Genomic DNA, 26,881 nt, shown 5'->3' with positions numbered 1-26,881 from the left:
CCCCAGGATCCAGTGGGGATCGAAACCACCATCTGTGATCAGGAGTCGGGCTGAGGCTATCCGGTCTCACACCCCTTATCAAAAGACACACCTAAGGCAGTATTAGATTGCCTCAAGATGTGGGATGATATGTTGTTTAAGTCTAAATGTCCTAAATTGCCAACTAAAACTTTATCCATGGTCGCATTCTCTCTTCTAATCCCAGATGTATTTGCAGTAGCCTGGTGCTCCCGAGTGATTGCAACCATTGCAGACATTTTGATTACTAACACACTCATCCCATTCTCACAACTACAATCTCAATTCCATCTACTGTCCAGTGATTTATTTACCTATTTCCGTATTCTGCATTGGGTGGCTAGTTCTGTCAAAGGGCGGGATGTACTAAAGTAAAAATGTGGAAAAAACCCAGTTTTCGGGGTTTTTACCACATTTCCATATGCACTAAGCCCTGACCACCCTATTATCAGTGCGGATGGTAAGCCAGAACAACCTGGCATTACCCTATAGAAGTCTATGGGCTTCTTACTGCACCCGATGCTTCACCACCACCCCCCCGCCGCCCAGCAGTGTCCCCCACTCACCTGACTCTCCATGGTCACCGGCCGTGGTCCTCCGCATCCTCCTCCTAATCTTCTGGGTGCAGGGAGTAGGAGCCGGGGACTTCCTGCACAGGTCACCAGCAGGAAGTTCCTGAGGCTTGGAGGGGGCGGGGTCCCATGGAAACCCCCTCACCCAGCGTTGGCTGCTTCGCAAAGGGCAGCTCTTATCGCAAGAGCTGTCCTTTGCGATACTAATCGCATATGTTAGTACATATGCAATTAGTAAGGTTGCGGTGACTGGCGGAGTTGTCACCGCAACCTTACTACATCCCACCCAAAGTGAGCGGCTCTTTAGAGTTGCCCTCACCAGATATTTTAGCTAAAATAATGAGAGGTAATTCTAAGGGGCTTAATTGGCTTCTGGTATGCCCATTGTCTTGATGTTGGTCCAGCAGTTAAAACCAAGTCCGAAATTCAATGGGAATTGGATCTCCAGGAGTCCTTCTCACCCCAGCAATGGGAGTCTATGTATCTAACCGCCCACAAGTTGTCCAAAAGCTACAACCATTTGGAGTTACAATGTGCTCCATCGGTTATACTTCAATGTCAGCAGAACGGGAATGCCAGCGGGGTCTTCAATGTGGGGATGCTGACAGTGTCGGCAGTGCAGGGGTGCCAGCGCTGTCCTCAGTGTGGGGGTACTGGCGGTGTCGGCAGTGTGGGGGTGCTGACGGTGTCCTCAGTAGGAGGGGTGGCAGTGTCTTCAGTGCAGGGTGCCAGTGGTTTGGTGGAGCTGGGATGCCAGCAATGTTCTCAGTTCAGGAGTGTGGGCAGTGCGGGGGTGCTGGCAGTGTCCTCAGTGCAGGGGTGCCGGTAGTATCGGCAGTACGGGGGCAGCAGTGCGGGTGCTGGTAGTGTCCTCAGTGCAGGATGCTGACAGGGGCTTAGAGAGCCCGGCCGAGCCCAGGTGAAGGGGGAGTGGCCTAATAGCGGGAGGCGTGGTCACACTCCCTTGAGCTACAGGAAGAAAAAAAAACACTTTTGCGACGGCACTGCGCACTGGGGAGGAGGGCACTGTGAGCCCTTCAGCCCGGTGCAAAGCCAGAGAGGGGCGCGATCAGTGTGATCGCTCTCCCCCACAGGCATAGCAGACTGCTGCTGCTGCTCAGCTGTTGCATGGGTGGGAGGAGTGAGGGAGGGAGGGGGAGAGCGGCGCCGGACCCGGGCCCCCGCTAGGCGCCTCTAGCACCTCGCACACCTCTAGCACACCCTCCCCCCGAGAGCGGGGGGAGGGTGTGCTATTTACCCGGGCCCGGGTAAATAGCACACCCTCCCCCCGCTCTCGGCCACCCTGGGTGCCGTCAATGCGGGGATGCCAGCAGAGGGGCAGTGGTGTCAGTGTGGGGGGATGGGCGGCATCTTTCCTTCTCTTCCTGTGCCCATTGAAGTCTATTAGCAAGCAATGGTCTTAGGGCCTGATTTATTAAGGATTGCTTTTGTGAACGCAGCACCGTAATCGCACGCAGCTCTGCTGTAAAAATATGCTAATGATTGCTATCGCAATGCCGTCGCACTGCCAGCATAGAGACGCCCACTGCCTCCCACTACCGCTATCTGTAATACCTTGCAAACCTCCATAAACATCGGTATAATCAAGTACCATCGACCCCTCACTCAGAATTACAGCAGCCCTGACCTTACTTAGAAATTGCTAACCTCGTTGCACGCAGTGAGTACTCAAGCTTCGTATGAAATCGCAATGGCTAATTTATGCACACCCATGCAACGGCATCCACACCGTCAGGCACGCCTGCATTTCTCCAACCACTCCCCCGTCACTACCCCCAAACGCTCACTGCCTGTCAATCACTCTGCATTGGCTCTGTGTGGTCTCCGTGATCGCAGTGCGATCGAAGTGGCGCCTTCGCGTACGAGCACTGTGATGCATGTGCAGTACGCAACAATCGCCCGACTGTGTACGCTTTAGCAATAGCAATCCGTAATTAATCAGGCCCTTAGCTAACTTTTTTTTTTCTCCTTCTCACTTTTTCTTGTCCTTCTCTTTCTTCTTCTTACCTGTCTTTTTTTCTTGATAGTATTAATTCAGAATCTTTTGTTATTTACATATAGTTGTTTTTCTCCCACTTCCATTAGATGGCTATTATATTCCCTAGCTGTTATACTCCCAACGAAATGTATGTATAGTTTCGTTGTTTTTATATGTTTATTATTCAAGTATTGTGCTAGTTTAATTTATGTTTGTTATTCTGTATATTTCTATTAAGACGTTTACCTCTATTAATGCCTTTCCAGCTTTCAATAACATAAAGAAAATGTTTTTTGTTTTTGTTTTTTTAATAGCTGTTTACTAATATTAACTATATTTGGAAAAATAATAAAAAAATGTTTGTTGAGATGTTAGGAGCATAACAATGTGAAAGCTATATCAGCAGTACTACCTGAATAAATAATTGACAATGCCCTTCTGCTCTCTTACAAAAGGATTATATCAAGTAGCAATGGTGACTGTCTTAGGGGATGTTATACTTTGTTAGAATAAACCTGCAGTCAGCAGCTGTCAGGGCTTCACGGGGCATATTACAAACCTCTGGTTTGGTTATGAATTGCTGATTGAATTTGCCTATTGAATTAGTTGATTACCATGAACAATACGACACAGAGCCTGTCAGCGTTTTGACTTTAACTATAACTGTTTCAATTAATTATGGGTTTAATTAGCATACATGTCTGGCATTCTAGTGTATAATACCTCATGTTTAACAGATGATCTGGCAGCTGTAAAATAAAGTGTCATACAGACCATGTGTACAGATAGTTATTAATAAATTGCTCCTATTGTCTGGAGTCATTAATTATACAAATTAGCAGACTCTACATAATCAACTCAAATTGTATAATTTATAATAATTGATTTGTGTTTCACTGACCACCATTTGATGTACAAGGAAAGAAAAATCACCTTATTAAACTAAATTTAATCCTAAACATAGCTAATGAATCCTATTACCTTAAGGTCAAATTTGAAGCTTTTGCTAATTGTCAGAACCATTTTAAATTGATTGGGGTTAAATCAAATCAATGTAATGCTTAAAAAAAACAATATTTCTAATAGATGTTGCTAGGCTGACCTCAAGCTAACACATTTATCAACAGACTGAGAAGGGCAGCTAAGCCCATAATTTACTATTGTCTATAATACTGTATGGGAAATGTCACTATTTCGGCAATTAGTTATGTCAGGTGGTAATGCTGTTCCACACTATTAACCATTTGCTAATTGTGACTCCGCCATAACAATATGTAACAGCAATTCAACTTTGATCATCTAGAATCAACCGATAAAAAAAAAAATTACGCCCTCCATTTATCGCTGCTTAATCTGTTTATATTTGAGGAGTGCAATCGCATTGTGACTATGGGGGAGATGTATCAAATCTTCTAATGAGAGTAGAAGTGGACAAGTCACTTTCTAGCTTATTTTTATCTAGAAAGATGATTGGTTGCTAAAGGCAATTTCACCACTTGTTCTCATCTCCACTCTTTAGAAGGTTTGATATATTCCCCCCATATCTGGACAAGGTATATCATATATAGGGCGGGATGTACTAAGCATGAAAATGCGGCCAAACCGCAGAAAATTGAGCTTTCTGAGTTTAGGCCGCATTTCCATATGTACCAAGCTTCGGAATGCGATACATTCCAGAGCTTGGACCCAGTGAGCAAAGCCATCTTTATTGTTACCCAATAGAAGCCTATGGGCTTCTTATCAGGTTTCTTTTGAGAGGGATTCAGTCAGATCCCTCCCAGTGTTCACTGTGGCGGCACCTGCCATTCTGCACATGGACAGAGGGACTTCTGGGTAATAGTCCCTCTAGCATCTAGCTATCGCAAAGGACGGCTTTTACCGGGAGAGTGGTCCTTTGCAATTTTAATCACATTTCAAAGTAATTAACAACATCAGTATGTACCCGATAAGTAGCAGGGATGTACTGCAGTGCAGATGCGAAGCTTTCTATATAGCTCATAGGCTCATGCAAATAGACACTTCATTTCTATGGAAAATAAAAGCTCAGCTCAACTTGTTTGAATAAATTCTGCCATATAACATGCATTGCTAGATAGGTATTTCAAGTGTACTGTAGATCATACTGTAGCCAAATAATATGTGAAATACACACCATTAAATTATTATCAAAATACATCAATTATATGGCCAAATTCATTATTACAATAAATTAGCTGAAACAATGCACAATTAAATAATAATTTAAGTAAGTGTTAATAAAACATAAACAATATTACACATCAGAATTAAACTAATGTGGGACTTCAATTCGTCTTGAATGCCGCCATGGTGTTTGGCTGCACATGTTACTTGTATGGTAGCCAAATATTGCAAATTTTCCTGTTCACCTTTATGGGTAAAGAAAGAAAATTTGCAATGAAACTTGCCGAGAAGTGCCTTTACCCAGTCATTCTGTAGGTACTGTGTGGCCTCTGTACTGATTTGAATTCCCCACTAAAATTTAATCCAGCATTAGGTGGTAATAAAATCTTGCACTTGTACTACAATATATTTGAGAGATCAAAAAACTAAATAAATGAAATACAGTAAGTTAAACTTTCCAACAGCAATAAATCAGGAAATTAGGAACAGAATACCCTCACACTGGAAATATTGTAGATAAAACCTCTGCATTAATGCTGTTTTTGGGTTAGATACAATTGTTAAAATCACGGTGTTGAATTACACTTACTGATGTCAATTAGTATAGAAGTCCCTTGCAATACAGACTATATAGAAATATTTTTAACTCAGATCAATACAGTCCCTATTGGTTCTTTAGGTCTATTTCAATGCTGGAACTATAAACCTTATTGATGCGTTTCATCTGTAAATCAGACTTTTTTCAAGTGGATCGGCTTTGGACTATTGGTGAACAACTCAGAGATGCCAGCATTCTACAGTGCACAAGCGGCTCTCGCTCATCGCTGCAATGATCATCCATGATGTTACTAAACCTTGACGTAAATAAAATGGAAAAAATATGATTAATTTTATAATGTTGTAAGTGTAAAAGTTTAAATTAAAAAGACAAAATTAAAAGGAAACCTGATATTTAAAATATTATTATTGTTATTATTTACCCACTGCCTGAATGAATGTTACAACATCTTATCAAAAGGTAATACATTTAACATCAGCACAGATGGTGACTGGTGTGTAAATTATTCCTGGAACCTGAAACATTACGTTAACAAAATGGACTCTTTTAATATCCTCACCTCCTATTAAACGGACAAAATGAATTTTCATTCTGAGAGGAAACAAGCTACATTGTCTGAAACTACCAAGCAAAAATGAACTAGCCAGCTTTCTTGACTGTCTGTGCTGTCATCTCTTGTATATTGAACCTTTTTTCTGTCAAACACTGCAGAGTTTCTTATTGATCTGTGTCTGGTATAAAAATAAAGGTCATTTTGATCAACATGCTACAAAACCAGAAAAAGAACTATGCTGACATTTCATTACCTGAGATAGGAAATACAAGCAAGCATATGTTAGCGATCTGAGCACTTCAATATCTCAGCGTGCTGTATCTGTAATTAACAAAGGAATCCGTTCTGTAAGGAACAAGGTGAAAAAAAACAGAGCACATTCTAAAGGCTGTGGCTTAATGTTGTAATTTTGCTGCAATGATCTTTTTGAAGGCCCCGCATTTATTACAAGTCAAATACCTGGCATGTAAAAGCCCAATGATCAGAATGACTTGGTTTCGTCTCTACAATGATATAGGATACTAAGAGCAACCTTAAAATGTTTTCTTACGTAGCTTTGAAACAGCATTTTGCATACTGAGATATGGAGACTGCGGGCCTGATTCTGAGTTGGGTGCAAACTACATGCAATGTCCATGTTCACGTAATTGAGAGATTATTTGCAGCTGTGCATGTGCAATAAACGTTGAAAAACCCCAGAGTGTGAGCACAACTGTGCTATTGCAATCTGCTCAGGTTTTATAAGAAATCAAGCGACAAACTGATGGGTGTTCCTGGGCAGTGACTGAGAGGTGGCATGAAATGGACGTAAAAAAGGTCTGTGTTGTGGGCGTGTTATGTGAGGGTCATGGGCGAGTCAGTGACATCGGCTGCATTCTCAGCACAGCAATAGGGCAGGTGTATGTACCGATTGTATAGATATTAAACAACCAGCAGTGTTACAGCGTGCACAGGAAGCTGGGCGTCTCAGTGCTTGCACATGCCAGCGCACGCCAGTACACAAAGGTAAGGCTGAAACCGGCTTTGCTTATTATCGCTCCCGCGACTCTAGCAACAAGCACTAGAGTGGGTGCAGCAGCGTCCACCTCTAAATCAGGCCCTATATATTGTATTTGCATCTAAATGTAAATAGAACTGGATCTATCATACAGTAAGTGTTTCCAATGAATTATGCAAATTGCAACTAACAAACTAAAAATCCTACATGCAGAGGTGAAAAATCAAAGTATCACATGATTCGGATTTGGGGCCTGATTCAGACCCGCTCGCGAGTGCATAGCACTCGCAAGCGGGTCGATGGTGGGGTACTGCGCGCCGCGCACAAATGCAAGCCCCGGAGCAAGAGAGAAATTCTCTCGCTCCGGGACTCACTACAAAAGGGGTGGCTGTCGATGTCGACAGCTTGCCCTGTTTTGTAGGCAGGGAGGGGGGGTGGCTACACAAACGGAGGCGTTCCCGAAGGAACGCCTTCTGTTTGTGGGAGGCACCACTGACATCACCAGTGATGTCAGTGGAGTGCTTCCTGCTCTGTTAGAGCAGGAAGCTCTCTGGGGCCTGCAACGGACAAGACCCTACCACAAGGGTCTCGTCGCAAGCCCCGATGGTCTCAATGGTCGCGACCATCACCTGGCCGCTCGCAAAAGCTGTGGGTGGTCACCAACAGCTTAGCGAGCGGCCAGGAGGCCGCAACAACAACAAAAAAATGCCCTTATTCAGAGCAAGCGCTCTTAAAGAGCGTCCGTCTCTGAATCAGGCCCTTGGTCTGATAAACATTGTCCATAGAAGGTTGGCTACTAACAAGAAGGTACGTTCGTGGTTGGGAACTGCAATGGCAGAAAATTTGGTATATACAAGAAAAGCAAATGTAATTGTATTAATAAAGAAATAGAAGAATAATAGAAGAGATGCAACAATGATGGCTAAGTGCTATACTGGGCGTCCATTACCAGCACCGTACAGCCTAGTTCTATAGATGATAGAGGCTATGCAGAGGCAAGAGAAACATGGTCCATGAAAAATGCATTAAATGCTAACTAGATTGTCAGGTCCAGTTGGATCTAATTCTACCTATCAGTGGGAGAGGCCTGTTCTAGTCTTTTCTGTAACTGGGTGGTAATTGGTTGTATGCACATAGTCTAATGTAATGAGAGCGTGTTCTACATACATAAACATTATTTCACAATTTTTCAGATGGATATCTTGCATAATATAAGGTTGGTGCAAGTGGGCACTCATAATGATGACTGATCTAAAACCAAGTGAATGGATAGAGGCGTTCTGGCAGCAGTACAAATTTGCATAAGGGGTCTATGTACTAAGTCTTGGCGAGAGATAAAGTGGATGGAGATAAATTACCAACCAATTAGCTCCTAACTATCACTTTACATGCTGTGTTTGAAAAATGACAAGTAGGAGCTGATTGGTAGGTACTTTGGGGTCTATTTACTAAGCCTTGGCTGGATATAAAGTGAACGGAGATAAAGTACCAGCCAATTGGCTCCTAACTGCCATGTCACAGGATGTATTTGAAAAATTACAGGAGCTGGTTGGTTGGTACTTTATCTCCATCCACTTTATCTCCATCTAAGGCTTAGTAAATAGACCCCTTTATGTTTATATCTCTCCAAGGCTTAGTACATTGGTCCCTTAGTTCCATGCTTGCAGAGCGAGTGCAATTGGATTGCATTCAGTTCTGTATTGGTCTCTAAGTTAGCAACCCATGCTTTAGTGCCCCTCTACCCAATGTCCATTCATCATTTTTATTAGGAATAGATTGTGGTTTGTAAAGACTAAGTAGAAAATAATGAACAGGCATCCCGTTGCCTCTCACCAGGGTTCACCTAATGGTAATACTGGTCCTGGCTAGTTTGCCTACATGGTGAAAACCGTTGTGCTTAAGGGTCATTTTTATCTAGCTGAAGCTGCTATTTGATAATTTTTTGTTTACACAATAACACTTTATTTGCTGTTTTTCCCTTAACTTTCTCCTGCTATTCCCCTGTTATTATTTATTTATTGACAGTCAGTGGCATCACAAGGGGGGTGCGGCCCACACCCGGGTGCACCCGCCGAGGGGTGACACCAAGGTGCAAGCTCCCCCTCAGTGACAGGAGCCGGGTGCTGCACTGTAGCATTTAGTGCAGCACTCGGCTCCTGTTACAGTGAGGGAGTCGGCAATACCTCCAGCACCCCTCACCACCCCATTGATAACCACGGGCCAGGCTTTGGGCAGTGAGACCACGCCCCTTCTCTGAGACCACGCCCCCTTCACAGAGGCCACTCCTCTTTTTGGCTCTGCGTGGCTGCGCAGCACGCATGTCATCCCTCCCCGAAACCGGGTATCACCACAGGGAGGGACGCCACTGTTACCAGTTATTTATATAGCGAACACATATTCATTTATAGAGAATATTCCTGTCATTCACATCTGTACCTACCCCAGTGGATCTTACAACAGTGGTGTAAATACAGCTTCTGGGGTGTTGGAAGTGAAAGTGTGGGGAGGGGATGGTGAAAGGGTGTGTCTGGGTGCTGCTGGGGTGTTAGAAGTGAATGTGAAGGGGAGACTGGGTTAGGGAGTGTGTCTGGGTACTGCTGGGTGTTGGCAATGAATGCAAGGGGAGTAGAGTGTGTGCCTGGGTGCTGCTGGGGCGTCAGTAGTGAATGTTGTAGGAGGAGAGTGTGTCTGGATGCTGCTGGGGTGTCGGTAGTGAATGCAGGGGCTGGAGTGTGTGTATGGATGCTGCTGAGGTGTTGGTAGTGAATGCAGGGGGAGGAGAGTGTGTCTGGGTGCTGCTGGGGTGTTGGTAGTGAATGCAGGGGCTGGAGAGTGTGTATGGATGCTGCTGAGGTGTTGGTAGTGAATACAGAGGGAGGAGAGTGTCTGGGTGCTGCTGGGGTGTTGGTAAAGAATGCAGGGGGAGGAGAGTGTGTGATTGGGTGCTGCTAGACTGTTGGTAGTGAATGCAGGGGGAGGAGAGTGTGTCTGGATGCTGCTGGGGTGTTGGTAGTGAATGCAAGGGGAGGAGAGTGTGTGTCTTGGTGCTGCTGGGATGTTGGTAAAGAATGCAGGGGGAGGAGAGTGTGTGATTGGGTGTTGTTGGAGTGTTAGTAGTGAATGTGGTTTAGCGGGAGTGTGTGTGAGTGTTGCTGGGACTAGGATGTTGGTAGTAAATGCAAGCAGAGGGGGCGCACCTGTAATTATCTTTTCTCGATTCCTGGTATGAAATCACTCCCCTAGCTTGTAATCTACATTTTCTATTAAATGTACACACACCTACACATACACATCAGCATACCTCCCAACATTTTTATAGCAAAATTGGAACCCATGCATGCCTTTGACGTGCGTGTTTGCCTGAAACGGGCATGGTTTAACGGGTGGGGGACATATTCTCCTGGTACACCCTCATTTTCATTACTCTGGGGGCATACCCAGCACTCCCAAAGATGCTGAGTTGCCCCCAGGCTCACCCCTCACTGTGAACAGATGCCGTGCTTTGCAGAGCAGCGGTACGAGTACACCCTATTCTCTCCCCCTCCTGCGGAACACTGTGGCCCACAGATGGGACAATCCCTGGAAAGTGGGACTGTTCCGCTGAAAGCAGGACAGTTGTGAGGTATGCATTAGGGTTAATTCTTTGTCAGGATCCAATTCTCCTACCAGTATGTTTTTGGAGTGTGGGAGGAAATTGGTGCCTATGGAGGGCACCCACGAAAACATGTGGAGATTAGAAATGTGCGCTGACCCCTGTGTTTTGGTTTTGGATCTGGATTTTTTTTTTTTTTTTTTTATAAAAAGTTTTTTAAAACAGCTACAATTGTGTTATTTTTGCAATTCAAAACCAGAAATTCGGATTTAAAATCCAAATTCCGAACCGCTGAAAGATCAGAACCGTGACTCGGATTTATCTGGATCTCTTTAGGAGATTAGAACCGCGACCCAGATCTGTACAGATTAATGAAATTCGGGTGGATTCGGATTTCTGGAGAACTGAACTGCACATCTCTAGTGGAGATCATACAAACTCCACACAGTTAGGGTCGTGGTGGGAATAAAACCCAAGACCTCAGTGCTGTGAGGCAGTAATGCTAACCGTTACACCAACCATGCTGCCCTGTTATCAGCATAAAACCTTTCATACTGTTGATGTACACCGTTGTACACCCTCACGTCTCATTACATGTTGCACAGACCTAGAGACAGTTGTATTATGTAAAATAAAAACCCATAAGGTATCGGTTCAGTTACATTAAACAACTCAGTGATTTCAACACTGTAACATTATTTAATCCTTTCTGAGAATTCACCAAAGTTACCGTTCCTGAACAACCCCAGGGGGTACGGTATAGTTAAAATTGACTTTAATGATTCTATTAACTCTTGTGACATCTGCTTTACACTGAGGGGCATATTTCCTAATTATCAGGTTCCAGACCCGATAATTAGAATTTCTTATTGTTGCTATCTGCGGCAATACAAATTCACATCTGTCCGAATTTACTAAAAATCACTTTTGGAGCCCTTGTAAAGAAGTGAAATAATCACAAAAGCAATCATTTCCCTTCTATATCATGAGCCAGGGCCATTCTGTGCGTGAACGGTCAGCAGACCACGCATGTGCAGCGACCATTGCCCTCTCCTGTTAATTTTAGCGAAATGGCCCATACGCTAATATGAGATAATGACATCTGGAAATTACGTTATCCTTTTGGAGTCAATCTTGATAAATCTGACAGTTTCGCAGCCAGGGGCTGCGGCTGCTTTTGAAAATGGAGGGAACGCATTAGATATCTGAGATCTGCCTCAGTCTCTCCTTCATACATTCGGGGGATTCTTTGTGGGTATCCACCAAAAACATCTATTTTCATGGAATATGCTGAAAACATTACTGCTAATCTGCTATATGTGTGCGCTTAGGTCTAAGGTAGCCTAATTGATAGTCAAATTATCAAAGTACTGTACAGCCATGGCCAAAAGTTTTGAGAATGACACAAATATTGTTTTTTTAACAAAGTTTGCTGCTTCAGTGTTTTTAGACCTTTTTGTCAGATGTTACTATGGTATACTGAAGCATTTCATAAGTGTCAAAGGCTTTTATTGACTATTACATTAAGTTTATGCAAAGAGTCAATATTTGCAGTGTTGGCCCTTCCTTTTCAAGACCTCTGTCTGCAATTCGCCCTGGCATGCTGTCAATCAAATTCTGGGCCACATACTGACTGATGGCCGTCCATTCTTGCCTAATCAATGCTTGGAGTTTGTCAGAATTTGTGGGTTTTTGTTCGTCCACCCGCCTCTTGAGGATTGACCACAAGTTCTCAATGGGATTAAGGTCTGGGGAGTTTCCTGGCCATGGGCCCAACATTTTGATGTTTTATTCCCCAAGTGATAACTATCATGCTGGAAAAGGCATTGTTCGTCACCAAACTGTTCTTGGATGGTTGGGAGAAGTTGCTCTTGGAGAATGTTTTGGCACCATTTTTATTCATGGTTGTGTTCTTAGGCAAAATTGTGAGCCCACTCCCTTGGCTGAGAATCAACCCCACACATAAATGGTCTCAGGGTGCTTTATTGTTGGCATGACACAGGACTTATGGTAGCACTCACCATTCCTTCTCCGGACAAGCGTTTTTACAGATGCCCCAAACAATCTGAAAGGGGATTCATCAGAGAAAATAACTTTACCCCAGTCCTCAGCAGTGCAATCCCTGTACCTTTTGCAGGATATCAGTCTGTCCCTGATGTTTTTTCCTAGAGAGAAGTGGCTTCTTTACTGCCCTTCTTGACACCAGGCCATCCTCCAAAGTCTTTGTCCCTAAAGTTTAGCCCTAACTTTAATGCTGTCCCCTAATGGTAATGTCTTATGTCCATGTCAGTATTTTCCATCTGTCGACATCATAACATTCAACATTCTGGTGTCAGCATTATGAATGTTAAAATAGTGAATGTCGAGTTTCTGAATACATACCCTAAAAACTATGAGCTAAATTTTACCCAGATTACTTAGTTGACATTGGACCTTATTCAGAGTTGTATGTAAACTCGATGGTTTACACACAGCTCCGATGTTTAATGATCAGCGCAGGATGTGTACTACACAAGTAGGGCCGTAACTAGGGCAGTGCGACCTGTGTCATGGCACAGGGCACCGAAGGGCAGGGGGCGCTGTTTGGGCCTGTCAATTTTCATAATTTTCACTTGTAGCTTCCTTTTCTTTTATCCCCAGCATCTCCTGGCTTCCCCAGGAGTACCCCTATCTTTTCCCTGGCCCTTCCCCATGAGACCATGGCTATTTTTCAGGTGCACTATCTAATGTCCCTATTTAAAAAATGGGAGGGGGGATTGCGCCAATGCTCCCTCTGACACAGGGCACCAAAAAGTCTAGTTACGGCTCTGTGCACAAGTACTGATCACAGACTGTGACAGCGCTCATAGGGTCTGATTGAGAGCCGGACGCTATTTGCGCTCGCTCGTTCAGAAAAATGGGCCGGCTATTTAAATTGAGCGCTCGCTCTTTGCGGTCTGTTGACGCCTCTATGTCTGAGCAAGTGAACGAAACATGCGCTCGCTATTTTGTAAAGACTCCCCCTGGCCGCTCTCATCCTACATCATCTCCGCTATTTATTTGATTAATCGAGTACATCGAAAGGCGTCTGAACTGCTCGCAGTGCTTGTGATAGGATTTTCCTACAGCAATCATGCGAGCAGTTCAGGCTAAGAGACAACCAAGTGACGTGGCCGATGACGCTGCTTTGTTAATTATGCACACCCTTAAAACGCCCGTTTTGACCATTTGGCACGCCTGTGTTCGGATCTCCACTCCCCGTTTTCAAGCACCTTCCCCTGTTATCACCCACAAACGCCTCATCCCGTCACTCCAATTAGCAGGCACTCGCTATTTGGCGAGCGCTCGATTTCCGATCGCACCGATTGGTTGGCGCATGTGCATTATGACCCATACGCATGCGCAGTTGTGCGAACATCGCTCGGAGCAGCCACTTACGAGCGGCTCTGAATCAGGCCCATAGTCCCCCCTAAGCTGTAGCATAATTGGCTTGCTGCAGCTGTTTGGCGCCGGGGAAGTGGCGGTGATGGTCCGATGCGATAAACCAAGCAAGAGAGCACTTAATAGTGTGTACACACTGAATGATGTGAACGATTTGTTCTGATTTGCCTTAATAAACAAATCGCCCAATATATATTGTCTAGTGTGTAGCCAGCTTAATAGTTACTCACTTGTGTTGGACTCAAGACCAAGAATAGCCAGACCTGCCCTCTCTGTAGTAGAGAAGTACGGTTCGCTTCCCTAGAAATTCAAATCCACCCGAATTTCGTGATTCTGGACAGATCCCAGTCACGTTCTAATCTCCTGCGGAGATCCGGATAAATCCGAGCTGTGGTTCTGATCTTCCAGCGGTTTAGAATTTGAATTTTAAATCTGAATTTCAGGTTTTGGACTGCAATATGACAAAATTTTAGCTCTTTTTAAAAACTTTTTTAATTTACTTTTTTTTAAACAAAACCCAGAACCGAAACCAAAACACTTGAGGGTGGTTTTTCAAAACCAAAACACGAGGGACAGGGCCGCAACCAGGGCCGGTTCTCCCGTTACACATGGTACGCAGCTGCGTAAGGCGCCACATAGTGAAGGGCGCCTCAGCTGCGTACCATGCGGACCACGGTGCAGACTGTGGACCTCATTCAGAGTCGGTCGAAGCGGCCGCACGGTCGTACGCCACCGATGTTCGCTATACTGCACATGCGTACAGTTCGCAATGCGCGACCGCAAACTAGCCGCTACGATCAGAAATTTCTCTCTCCTTGAACACAGCCAGGTCGGTAGTTTGAGTGACAGATTGAGGCGTTTGTGGGTGTTAACAGGGGAAGGTGCTTGAAAACGGGGGAGTGGAGATCCGAACGCAGGCGTGCCTAATTATGCGGACGGCGTTTTGTGGGAGTGCATACGGTTTATGGGAGTGCATAATTAACAAAGTAGCGTCATGGCACATGTGATATGGGAGGTTTTTACACTGACATGATCGGAGAGCTTAAGAGAGGGTATTGTCAACCTTAAGCTCTACGACCAGTTTCGATGGTTGCCGATGGTCTCGATTAATCCTTATATGCCCGGAGATGCCAAGCAATGCGTACGAGAAGGGGGCGTATTTTTTTGTCTTCCGACCGCTTCCTCCCCTTGGTTGGCCAACTACCGATCCGAACTTAGGGACGCAACTTGCGAGGGAATCATTTGCATATACGGCCCCTTTTCGCGTACGACCATGCGGCCGCTTCGACCGACTCTGAAAGAGGTCCTGTGTCTCTGTGACACAGCTGCACCGCGTGTGTAGTGATGACCGGACGGAGTTCGGTCAGCGCTACACAGCACAAACACACAGCCGCCGGCTCCGGCAGATGTGTGTTTGCTTTAGCAGCTGATGAGAGTCAGACAGACTCTCATCGGCTGCTGCTCCCACTGCCGGAGCCGGACATCTTCCGGCTCCCGCAGTGGGTAATGGGAGTGACGTCATGACGTGACGTCACTCCCATAATGCAAAGCGGCGGACGGAGGAGCTGGTATCGGCGGCGGGACAAGGAGCGGGTTTCAGGTAAGTGTTTTTTTTTTAATTTTCATTACGTCTCTACTGCGGGGGCACTACAAGGGGGGATTACTAGGGGGGGAATACTACTTATGACACTACAGGGGGTAATACTACTGGGGGGCACTACAAGGGGGGATTACTAGGGGGGGAATACTACTTATGACACTACAGGGGGTAATACTACTGGGGGGCACTACAAGGGGGGATTACTAGGGGGGAATACTACTTATGACACTACAGGGGGTAATACTGCTGGGGGGCGCTACAAGGGGGGATTACTAGGGAGGGAATACTACTTATGACACTACAGGGGGTAATACTACTGGGGGGCGCTACAAGGGGGGATTACTAGGGGGGAATACTACTTATGACACTACAGGGGGTAATACTACTGGGGGGCACTACAAGGGGGGATTACTAGGGGGGAATACTACTTATGACACTACAGGGGGTAATACTACTGGGGGGCGCTACAAGGGGGGATTACTAGGGGGGGAATACTACTTATGACACTACAGGGGGTGATACTACTGGGGGGCACTTCAAGGGGGATTACTAGGGGGCAATACTACTTATGACACTACAGGGGGTAATACTACTGGGGGGCGCTACAAGGGGGGATTACTAGGGGGGAATACTACTTATGACACTACAGGGGGTAATACTCCTGGAGGGCGCTACAAGGGGGGATTACTAGGGGGGGAATACTACTTTTGACACTACAGGGGGTAATACTACTGGGGGGCGCTGCAAGGAGGGATTACTAGGGGGGGAATACTACTGAGGACACTACAGGGGGTAATTCTACTGGGGGGCACTACAAGGGGGGATTACTAGGGGGGAATACTTCTGGGGACACTACAGGGGGTAATTCTACTGGGGGCACTACAAGGGGGGATTACTAGGGGGAATACTACTTATGACACTACAGGGGGTAATTCTACTGGGGACACTACAAGGGGGGATTACTAGGGGGAATACTACTTATGACACTACAGGGGGTAATACTACTGGGGGGCACTACAAGGGGGAATTACTAGGGGGGAATACTACTGGGGACACTACAGGGGGTAATACTACTGGGGGCACTTCAAGGGGGATTACTATGGGAGGAATACTACTGGGGACACTACAGGGAGTAATACTACTGGGGGCACTACAGGGGGGGAATACTACTGGGGGCACTACAAGGGGGGGTTACTACTGGGGGCACTACAAGGGGGGATTACTACTGGGGGTGCTACAAGGGGGAGGAATACTACTGGGGGCACTACAAGGGGGGATTACTACTAAGGGCACTACAAGGGGGGGACCACTACTGGGGGCACTATATAAAGGGCACTGCATAGTGGGTACCACTGCTGGGGGCACTGCATAGGAGGACTACTACTGGGGGCACTATATAAGGGCAATACTACTGGGGGCACAAGGGGCACTGCACAGGGGGGACCACTACTGGTGTCACTGTAAAAGGGGCACTGCATAGGGGGCGTCAAAAAATATACTTGCTTACCAAAAAATTTGGGCTAGGGCCGGCCCTGGCCGCAACTAGTATAGTGCGGCCGGTGCCATGGCACAGGGCATTGCAGGTCAGGGGGCGCTGTTTGGACCTGTCAGTTTTCTGTTTATTATCATTCTCACTTGTAGCTTCCTCTTATTTCATCCCCAGTAACTCCTGGCCTCCCCTATCTCTTCCCTAGCCCTTCCCCATGAGGCCATTCCCCTTTTTGGGTGCATTATGTCCCTTTGAAAAATGGGGGGGCGCCAATGCACTTTCTGGCACAGGGCACCAAAAAGTCTAGTTACGGCTCTGACGGGGGACAGCACACATCTCTATTTGTAGTTTGAACTCAGCTATCCAGCCATGCAACATGGAAAAGTTTCCTGCAGTGTCTACAAGGATGAAAAGAAAAACATTTTTTAATGTGATTATAACTTCCAAATAGGTTCAGAATCAGGTAAAGGCTTAGGGGTATATTTACTAAAGTGCTGGATTTTAGAAGTAGAGATGTTGTGCATAGCAACCAGTCAGATTCTAGCTATTATCTAGGTACTAGATAAATAAGTAGAATTGGATTGGTTGCTATGGGGAACATCTCCACCTGTAAAAACTCACATTTTTAGTAAATATACCCTTAGAACGTTCATTTGCATATTTAACAATATCTATTACCTCTTTTATGGAGCAAGTTGCATTTTAGATCTCTTACAGTCCTGTAAACAAAGAGGAGGCTAGAAAGCAATAAAGCATTATTTTAAGAGAAGAGCAATTAATTGCAAGATTTATTTACCAAGCCGGTTTCCCCATACACTATCATGTAAATGTATTAACCCCATCTGTACAGTAATCTGAATTTCACATTGTCATCCACCTAATAAGTCATCCTGCGCAAATGGGAAGATTCTTGCCAATAGACCTACACTACATCTGCACAGCCACAGCTATATTTAATGACTGACAACCATTGAATTAGGCTTAAATAATTGTTTCTCCCTTTACCAAGCAATGAATCCGGAGCCTGACCAGCATGTGTGAATGGTGTAACAATTTTTTCTTCTTTTTAGGGTGAAATCAGATTCTTTTCTCTACACATATTAAATAAATTGCATGCCTCAATAGCTTTTCTTAACAAAAAACTGGACTTTTACCAAAAGCAGAGTTTTGCCAGCTCAGACAATTAGCCTTTGTTGCTTTAACAATAGCGTGACTGGCACATTTCAAACTCAAGCGTATCTTTTTATTCGGCTCCTCAGCCCTTAGAGCTGATAAACAGGAACAATAGCTAACAGCTGGGTAAGACACACATTTCACTCTGTATTTTGCAAGCAGTAAACATGAGCGAAAGCCAGATCACATCTTCTTTCTGAACATACGTTTTTTGTGTTGTTGTTTTTTTTGTGGTTTTTTTGAGGAGGAGGAAACAAAAATTACTATCCATATTTTTAATCAAACTTGTGATATTTATTAATGTGCAGCTGTCCTTTTGTATATGCGTCTTTCAAGACTGTGCATTGACGTTGACGAGAAAACACTGAATTTTTTATTTTTTTTGGAATCCTCTTCAGCATGGATCATTCAAACTTCAGCGCTTTTATTTTTTATTTATTAAGTTTACATGAAGCGTGAAATGGAAGATTAAAAAAAAAATTCATTTCAAGATGAGTAAAGAAATAAAAAAGTCAAAACTATTTTGATGTATCGGTGTGATTTTGCGCACCTGCATCTAAATCGGACAGGAGGATGGGATGTGTCAGTCTGTGATTATTATTTTGGTTTAGGGTAGAAGTAAAGTTTTGGGTAAATCTATTTTGATGTACATAAAGATTAAAAGTCCACTCTATTGCTTTGATAGCAAAGGTTTAGCCATTTATTTAGAGGGAGGGTTTGACCGTGTCAATTTTCATTAACTCTATGCTGAAGAAATTACTTTATCATAGTTTATCTGGTGCTAAGACAGTTTGTATTTGGCTTTGATTCCTCTAGGGTCTGTCAGCTGTCATAACTTCATCGTGGATAGAGCTTAAGCCTTGGATTCTAAGTTCCCTAAGGTAATTGCATAATGGGCTTGGCATTGTATACACCCCAGTATGCTAATTGTATGCATCGGGGGGTTGTGTACGAGGTGATGGACTGGTTTCAATGGCAAGATGTTCTCACAATGCCACTGTTGATGGTTATAATACAACTCAGATTAGGGGATAATAGCAATAAAAGAATGAGCAGCCCATGGGAGTCTTGTAATGGGAGAGGGGGAAGCTATTGTGACAAAGGTAAAATTCAATGTATCTCAAAAACAGGGGAAAATGTGTAGTATGCAGCTTCAGCGACTATCTGTGCACTATGCACTTTACATAAAGCTAAGACCATTATAAAGTGCTTGTCACTATTTCATAAAACTGAGCCAGAACACATACAATGTTCATATACACACACGTATATTGGGCCTGATTCAGAGTGGTACGCTAATGCTGTTGCAGCTGCTATACAATAATATGCAAATGCTACAGCCGCCGAGAGATGTATTGAGCTGCCCACCTGCGGCTTTGCAAATCCAGGCATCTGCGTAAGATGTTGCATCATCTGCGTAAAAGGACGCAGCATCGGTCACAGATCATTAGATTATCACAGTCCCGAGTCAGTCTATCGTCCCGCAGAATGGCCGTGGGATTGAGATGGCAGAGCCATATTCCTTGCATACGAGATCGCAGCCACAGTGTAAGACACACTCTCGAAACGGTTGAGACATGCTTGTGTTCCTTGCCGCCACTCCCAGTCACCTCCCCCAAACACTCCCTGACGGTCAATCACAGTGTGGATAGATAGTCGCCGCAAGTGATTAGGGTAAAGGTCCGTGACACATGTGCATTGCGGCTTAGACGCTCAATCAGTAAACATTGGTATAGCGTACAACTCTGAATCTGGCCCATAGTGTGTGTGTGTGTGTGTGTCTTCTGAAAAGTCACACCAGGATTTCTAGCTACTGTGCAGGTGATTTTTTATCCCTGTCTCCTGCCACCTTCCCATCTTTCCCCCCATGTTCCTCCCATCTATTCTTGTCCATATTGCTCCCATCTCACGCTGTTCCACCCCCTATTCCTAAAATCTCTCTCTGTCACTCATTTTGCTCTATGTCCCCCTCTTCTACATCTCTCTCTCACTCCATACAATTTGTGGGGCAACAGGGCAACTAACTTGTGGGGCCTCTACCATTAAATTGTCAATATTATATGCTAGTGATGTTATTAAAAAGTATAATGCGTAACTACTACTAGCACCACTTGGGTATAAAACACACTGTAGTGCCGCCAGTTCACATTAGGCCAGATAGAAACCCCAGTTCACATATGCCACAATGCCCTCCACACTGGTGATTTAACTATCTGTAGGGACCCCCCCCAATGTATGGGGCACCAGGGCGACCACCCCATTTGCCCATCTGTTAATCTGGCTGTGCCCCATCCATCCTCTTCCTTACTCCCTTGAAAAAGAATTTACTGAAACATTTTCTCACCGCATATAGCCATATTTGAGCACTTTATATATACATTAGAATATGCAATCAACCCATAAAGCCAAGTTTATTATTTCTGCCTGTACACTATAACTGCTGTACAGTAAAGAGCTCACACTTTAAGCCCCCTTGTAACTGCCTTACCTCACTATCATCTGTATTACGGTACCACTGTCTCCTGGATCTCCGTTAATCTGGTCCTTCCTATGGTCAGTCACTGACTGCCCATCACACTGCCACTCTGTTGCACACCTCTGTCTCTGCAGGGATCCTTGAGCTGTGGCCGCCCTCACCAGATGGTCTGTCCACTGCTGACTGCTCTGCTGTTCTGGAGGTCCTGCGGCATTTGCACCCAGTTTTCTGGACCTTCTGGGGTGGATTTTGCATGGGAACTTTTATGGTATTCGTTCTTCATTATTGCCAGTAAGGGAGATGTCCCAAGACGGCGTGCGAGTGTCGTGTGCTGCACTGCACATGCCCTAGACTGACATCATAGGTGATTATATATAATCCCTTCATTAAACACTGAAACAGATTATATTCCCTGCAATATTGACTGTTCATTTCAGCCCTGAGGGCATCGGGGCAAGCTAATCTCTAATATATGCAAGTGCCATTATTATATATTTGTATATATGTACTGTACATACAGTATATACACAACTATGCTTGTTCGAATTTGAATGGTTGTACGCATCTCAGCCACATCTCTATATTTGCATCTTAGTGGGTGTAACTGGTCAGCAGTGTAAGTTAAGTCTGCTTGTTGGCATGTAGACAGAATTGTGACCTATTCCATTGTGAATGAACACAGAGATCCATCTGATTTCAGGCAGACCTCTTGCACCAAGGATATGGCTGGTGTAAATGCACACTGATGGTTATTATGGCTACTGTCACAAGTGGTTTGGACGCATACATGAGACCAGGGCTCAACTGGCCATCTGACTCTTCAGGAAAATTCCAGAAGGGCCTGTGGCCAGATGGGCAGGTCCAGCCGTGAGAAGGTCTGGACCTGTAGATCCGCCTCCCGATGCTCAGCTCTGCCAGCATGCTTAGACTGGGGCAAGCCACAAGGCCACATCCCCATGAGGAGTGGCCATGCCTACGCCATGCAAAAAAAGAGATTGCCGGGGCCACATTGTATGTCCGTGAATCCGACCAATTGTGATTAGAGATAAAGATGTACTTTTATTTTTGAGCACAAAATGAATCAGCCCCTACACGTTTTAAGATTCTGCTTTGCTGATTTATTATTATTATTATTATTATTATTATTATTATTATTATTATTATTGTATCATATAAGCATAGAATATATATTGTATATCAAAGCTTGTAAATAAGTAAGTTAGATGGTTTCATGGTTTTAGTTTTCTTTTTATCACCTTCAGTACTCTTTTTTCTTTATGGGTTTTAAAATGATGACCCTGTTGAAAGTGTGTAACAAGTGAGCACATGAGGGCATTTCATGATCATTGTATAGAATGTTTCCTGCGTCTTCCCAATAGAAGAAGAAGCCATCACTGCCATAATCCCAAACACAACCACCAGGGTGGATTTGTTGTTAGATATCACTACTTTACAGTGACTCCATACAGTGACTTGTAAGGTTTCCCTAACTGTTCCTAACCCCCAGTAGAGAATGAACTGTTTAGTATGCCTTGTAAATGAGGGGGATACTGTAGTTGGGATGGATGAATTACTATTTTTTAAACAGGAAAGTTGCCTTTTTTTGCACAAACACAGAGACTGCAAAATATCTTAATGTTGCTGATCTGACAGCAGCATTAGAATACTCATTTAACTTTACTTTAAGTTCAGCAGCTGAAGCCCACGTCTGCGACTCCACTATCATCATATTCAAGGTTATTTTGATAGGGGTACAGAATATATACACTTCATCTGCATAGCAGCACATTGCGGATCCAGCGGCCGTCTGTAACGCTGTTGCACAAGACATGATAAGGTCTCCACGCCTGAGTCTTGTTCTTGCTTTATCATATGATTAGGGTGAATATGTAAATTCCTTGCCACTTTCCAAATAATGCACATTATGCCAGCACAGCATTGAGTCAGAGTGTAAAATTGATTAATATTTGTTTTCAAAATGACACGCAGTGATATATGGATCCTTTTTACAACTTAAATTACTACCTTAAAGAGATAAATTGCCTCTACAAAGAATGCTAAAGTTCACACTTTGAAATTTGCATATTTATATTACAGGCGACTGATAATAATTGTTGAAACAGATTGTAATGTGGTCCGTTTTTCATTTTAATCTGGTTGTACTCCAAAGCAGGATCTCATTAAATCCCAGTAACAGGAGCTGGTCTGTCATCTATGGGATGGGACATGTGCCTGGAATTTAGGAATGATACATGTATCTCAGTTCAATGAATGCTGGTCATTTAGTTACATTTACCTATTTACTTATTTATTGATAAAGGGATATTTTTTCTGTCAGTACATAAAGAACGATCCCCAATGTCCTGTTTGCAGGTTTATTTTATAGGCAACAAAACATTTATTTCCGTCTCCAGATCTGTTTGTTGGCAAGCAACATTTAAAATGAGGTTACAGAATGACTTTGCTAAAGGACCTGCTGTAACACTACACATGCACAAAAAATATGTTTGATTTCTAATTCACTGTGTGTTGTTAAAAAAAACAACAAACCATATTTTAATGGAGATACAATGAATGGCTTTTTGCTTATGTCTGTATAATACAAAGCAGCAGATTCAATTAGCACTGAGCTATTCAATTAGGGCTCGCTTACCCGCGTGTTAAGAGGTCTATTTACTAAGCCTAGGATGGAGATAAAGTACCAGTCAATCAGCTCCTAACTGCCATGTCACAGACTGTCGCCCTGATTCAGAGCCGGACGCTCTGACAGAGCGCTCGCTCTGAATCAGGGCCGTCCCTTCTCCTTTTTGGAGCGGCCCCCTGGCCACTCGCATAGCTGTGGGTGACCACCCACAGCTATAACAAGTGGCCAAAATGATGGTCGCAATGGTCAAGACCATCGCGACTATTGGACTTGCGACGAGACTCTGCGGTAGGGTCTCGCTGCCGCAAGCCCAGGAGTGCTTTTGGCTCTATCAGAGCCAAAAGCACTCCCACTAACATCACTAGTGATGTCAGTGGGGCCGGACCCAGACGGTAGGCGTTCCCATGGGAACGCCTCCGTCTGGGCAGCCACACCCCCGGCACGCCCACCAAAGGGGGCATGCTGTCAATCAACATCAACAGCACGCCCCCTTTGGTGCGAGACCCATAATGATGGCTTGGCCATTGTTATTTGGGTCTTGTACATGCGCAGGACGGAGCCGCCTCCATCATGCGTATGCGCACTTGGGCAACATCAACCCACTTGCGAGCGCTCAGCGCTCGCGAGCGGGTCTGAATCAGGCCCTGTGTTTCAAAAATGACAGTCAGGAGCTGATTGGCTAGCACTTTATTGCTGTCCACTTTATCTCCCTCCAAGGCTTAATATATAAACCCCTAAGTCCCAGGGGGTGCACTTAACGCAGAATTTTCTTCAGAACCTCTGTTGCTGTGACGAAAAAGCTATGATAAATGGACCCTCTGGGGCTTAATGCGCTGAGTAGTAACCTATAGATTTCGGCACTTAATGCGGAATCTATGAGTTAATGTGCATCCGGGACGGTCCCCCTAATGCACACGCCCACAAAAGGGGCGTGGCCTCACGCAAAGGAGGCGCAGCCATAGTCTTGTGTCTTTCAGTGTCCTGGCTGACAAGAGCGTCAGGAGGCAAAGCTGCTTGGCTGGGGTTTGCAGCAGGACCGGCCCATCTGGCAATCGACTCTTCTCGCATTTGCCAGAAGTGCCAGATGCGCAGTCCGGTCCTGACGTGCGTTACCTATGGGTTTACCGCACAGGAAAATGACTAATACGTTTTTAGCGATCTCAAATAGTTAGCAGAGCGTATGATCATAAATATGTGTATCGGATTGTGCTTGGTGCAGCAGTCCTCATGCTGATGGCATAGTTTGTGTAATGCAGGTGTTGGTGCTGGAGGTGATTAGTCCAAACATGGTATGCTGAACCAGTTTATTGTAGTCATGCAGAAGAGCAAGTAACATAATACACAGGGATATCACAGGTGTAACAGCAGTAGGCAATCTGTGTGAAATCTAGCATCTTGGATTTGAGGGTAATGCTGGGTGTTGTAGTGAACCGGGTGAATGCACTGGTGGATGATAGCCCCAAAGTCCCTCTGTGTATTGGTGGTGTTATAGGGTACTTGCGTTTATTGTTACTGGCTGTACTGGCGGCTGCACACGCTGCCACTGTCCCAGTGGAAACTGGGCACATCAGGAGATCTACAAGATCGTGCACATCTGACTATTGTGGAGCCCTGGAGACATAGACATTGTGCTGCACAGCTGACACATTGTTGCAGTTAAGGTTGAGGCTGGGTACAACACCTGAGTTACAGGACTGTACTTATCTGACAGAAAGTTGATGCCTGGTTCCTCCGTTTGTAGAAGTGCCTCCCTTTGTCTCCCCCTGTCCATATATTGTGTGCACAGCGTATGATTATACCTCAAAGCCAGCATTGCTATTACGGATGTCCACAGAACTCCACAGAACCTTGATTGAGTTCTATTGAACTAGCTACGGGACTTCAAATATATTGCATCAACTGATGTAAATTTACATTCTTCGAGTATCACACAATACAATCCTTATACTGGTAATACCAGGTTTTTTAGGATCCACCTCCTTTAGGTTTTATTATACATTATGGTGTATTATTGATTTATTTAGCTTATACTAATTTTCTGTAGTTTATAATATTATTGTCTTATATGTGATATTCTATGACCGGTCATATTGTTGTTTCAGGATATTAAATTTCCTTTTATATTTTGATAAATTATATTGTGTTTTATTTTCAGTCAGGTCTTCTTTTCATCTCAATTAGCGCTAATAATACAATTATTAGTTTTAAATAGTAAAGTATGTTATACATATAATGGGGCTGATTCTGAGTCGCAGACATACGTGGCCGTGTTTTTAGATGGCCACAGCACCCTACTTACTTCCTTGCAAGATTCCACCCGTATATGCTGAATATCCATCTGCATGTGGAAATCCATCCCGTCCATGTTTATACGTCCGCCGTCTAAGCCATCTTCATTAGTATCGGAACCTGCATCCACCCCATGCAAAAAATCTGTCAGAATCAGGGTCCCAAATGTGTACACATGCTACAAATGAGCACGGAAATTGGCTTACACACCCACAACACTTCCATGCCTTCCACCACCCATATTGACTATTTCACTGAAAGAGTGCGGATCTGTTGGAAATTATATGGAAATTATGTGGAAATTATGTGTGTACAGGTGTTGATATTGCAGAGTTGTGTATGCACACACCAGCGGGTGACTCAAACTATGAACAGCCTAGTTGCTTAACCACTGGTGTTGGTTATTGAGAGCTTGCAGATACAGCCGTAATCACTGTTACATTGGTAATGGAGCAGAGCTTGAGTGGAGCAGGTTTCTATACAGCTCACCAGCCAGTGAGTGTATGCTAAAAAGTGGTAGCTGTGCATGGATCTTGGAACAGCTTTATAGCAGGCAGCGTTCCGTCACTTCTATTTGGAGATGGAACCAGTTCCGCCTCCTCCAGCCCACCTCAGCCCGGCAATGCAGGGAGGCTCCATTTGCCGGATGCCCGCTGAGATTTTGTTACCAGTAAGCACCAGGATCGGAAGGATCCTGCCGCAGCAGCAGCCGGAGGCTGGAGCTCACACCTGAGCTCCGGCTTCTGGCTCTCACAGTGTGCACTATGGGAAAGGCATCATGACGTCTCTCACATAGTTCCGAGGAGCAGCCAGGCGGACTGGACGGCAGTGGACACAGGAGCCATGTTTAAGGTAAGCAATGTTTTTTTTCTTTTCTTTTTTGTTTGTGTGCGCGGGACTACTACAGGGGGCTCTAGTACATGGGGCACTACTGCAAGGTGGCACTGCATAAGGGGCACTACCACTGTGGGCACTGTGTAAGGGTCACTACCACTGTGGGCATTGCATAAGAGGCACCATTACTGGGGCACTGCATAAGGGGCATCACTACTGGGGGCACTGCATAAGAGGCACCACTACTGGGGGCACTGCATAAGGGGCACTACTGCTGTGGGCACTGTATAAGGGGCACTACTACTGTGGGCAGTATGTGTATTAGGGGCACTACTACTATGGGCATTGTGTATAAGGGACACTACTATGTGGTGTAATGTGAATAAGGGCACTATTTGCAGTGTAATGTGAATAAAATTGTGCTACTGTGTGGAGTAATTTGAATTGGAAATACTATTGTGTGACCACACCCCTTTCTTTTGAGACCACGCCCCCTTTTCAGAAGGCGCTGTCCATTTATTAAA

This window comes from Taudactylus pleione, unplaced genomic scaffold (assembly GCF_031769625.1).
Source record: "Taudactylus pleione unplaced genomic scaffold, aTauple2 ptg000117l, whole genome shotgun sequence".
Lineage (NCBI taxonomy): Eukaryota > Metazoa > Chordata > Amphibia > Anura > Myobatrachidae > Taudactylus > Taudactylus pleione.
The sequence above is the reverse complement of the archived record's forward strand: the minus strand, read 5'-3'. Positions refer to the sequence as shown.